Source organism: Fukomys damarensis, unplaced genomic scaffold (assembly GCF_012274545.1).
Source record: "Fukomys damarensis isolate Sample0158 unplaced genomic scaffold, DMR_v1.0_HiC HiC_scaffold_2, whole genome shotgun sequence".
In the NCBI taxonomy this organism is placed as follows: domain Eukaryota; kingdom Metazoa; phylum Chordata; class Mammalia; order Rodentia; family Bathyergidae; genus Fukomys; species Fukomys damarensis.
The window spans coordinates 18,466,775-18,468,933 of NW_022900914.1; the positions used below are offsets into that span (position 1 = coordinate 18,466,775).

The 2,159-nt window shown below is 42.6% G+C and overlaps 1 pseudogene; it reads left to right on the forward strand.

Annotated features, from left to right (window-relative positions):
* Nucleotides 1–1,535, forward strand: part of LOC104848794 — a 2,820-nt pseudogene extending 1,285 nt beyond the window's left edge.
* Nucleotides 1,536–2,159: the final 624 nt, after the last annotated feature.

A 2,159-nucleotide genomic window follows, 5' to 3' on the forward strand; every position in this document is an offset into this window, starting at 1 on the left:
TTTTTTTTTTTTTTTTGGTATTTTTGAGACAGGGTCTCACTTTATAGTTCAGGTTGGCCCTGAACTCTATATAGCTCAGGTTGTCCTCGAACTCATGGCAATCCTCCTGCCTCTGCCTCCCTAGTGCTGGGATTACAGGCATGAGCCACCATGCCCAACTCTAGCCTTACTCCAATTGATCCCTCTCCTGATTTCTCTCTCCACCTCCTAACTCCTTCTGTCTTCTCCCCACAGAGCAAATTCACTATTTTGCAGGGTTTATTTACTGCAAACATATTTCTGGTTGTTTGTAGATTTTGATATATAACCATAAGACTAGTTCATGGGGCTGAAGTTGACAGATTAATAATTATGACAGTTTGTCATTTCCTAAGCTGTGCTTGATGCTCTTGTTCCTGCTGATTGTATTACTTTGGCTAAGGTGACATGATCATTCCAGTTAGCAATCCTTCTGGGTATCCCAAAACCAAGATTACCTAAGGGTCCCTACAGACTCAAAACGCAAAGATCAGCCCAGGAATTAAAGCAGAAACAACAACAAAAAAATAAAAATGGCATGATTTAAGAAAATAAAAGTGGAACTCCTCATCGAATATGGTGTTGATGTACACGCAAGGTACATTTTGTAAAACTGCCTTTGACATTTCAATAGACAATGGAAAGGAAGACAGCATTAGATATTACGGACTGCTACGCAGAACCTAATCAGCACCAACCCAGACAGCCTGACACTGGCCGATGCTCGCCAAGACACGCAGTTCATCGTTGCACTTGGAGGGGTGGTGAATCCAACGGGGCTGGAATCTTCAGAAAATTAATCCAAGGCAACCGATGAAACGGCGTGTCTGCTGGCCAGTTTGGAAACTCCTCTGCACCAAGGTCAGCTACATCAGCTGCCTTAGCTGAGGCTTCTCTCCGCTGTCCAATTCTTCAGAAGCTCCAGTGGCCAGGAGGAGGAGGGAGGAGGTGGTGGTTCCGGCAGAGCCCCTGGATGGTGCAGTCCAGCAAGTGGCCCCCTCAGGGGTCAGAGGTCATCACCATAGTTACCGATGGATCCAGCTGGAAACTTGCACTCGTTTCTGGCCAGTGACAGCGAGTGTTAACAGTACCTGCGACAGACCCCGCTGAAGAAACTGTTGTAAGTGAAGAGCCGCCAGCTGAGAGACAATGTATGGAAATAAATGAAGGGAGAAGCTCTTCAGAAACAGCTGGATGAAGCCGATTGAGAAGCACAGAAATACCGGCTACAGCTTCTTAAGAAAAAGCAGGAAGCAGAGGCCTCAGACAGAAGCCAGAAGCTATGACTCATCTTCAGACTAACAAAGAAGCTGTCTGATTGAAACAGACTTGTAGTTTTGATTTTACTGCTGGCCAAGAACGAACGCAGTCTCGAGCTGTACACAACACGGGTGCAGCCATGGGAACGCAGGAGAAGAGGAGGCTACTGACCGATAACTGGACTTAGCTGTGACCTTGGAATTAATTTTTTTCGCTAGGGGCGTGCTGGGGATTGAATTTGGGACTTTCGTTTGCGCTGCCGGTAGCAGAATCACTGAGCTGAATCCCCTGCCCCTGGAATTCTTAACATAAAATTTTAGAAGTGGTGAAATGTATTTAAAACTGAAATTGAAAAATAGTTTTTGTTTTTTTTACTGTTCCAAATGAGTTGATAAAAGACTGTTGATGACATCCAAAACCACATTAAGCCACTGTTATCGTGAATTTTTTTTTTAGTATGAACATCAGCTTCTCAAAAACAGCAGTCGTAAGGGTGATCATTATTGGTTAGACCAAATGTTGTGTAATATGAGCGACTGATGCTGGAATTACTCTTGTAGGAATAAACTTCTATATGGAGAGATTTCTCCAGGAAATCTTTGTAGATTCTCTGAAAAATTTTTAGAAAGCAAAACTCTTATATTTGTTCAATTTCAGCTATACCAAGTAGATTTACATGTATATAAAGCATATAGATAGATAGATAGATAGATAATTTTGGTACCAAGGATTGAACTCGGGACCCATTGAGCTAAATCCCTTGGTCAAAGCATTTTTTTTACCAAGGATAAAACTTGGGATCTTGTGTTTGCAAGGCAGATGGCAACACCACTGAGCTAAATCCCTGGCTCTAAATCAATTTTTTTTTTTTTTTTTTTTTT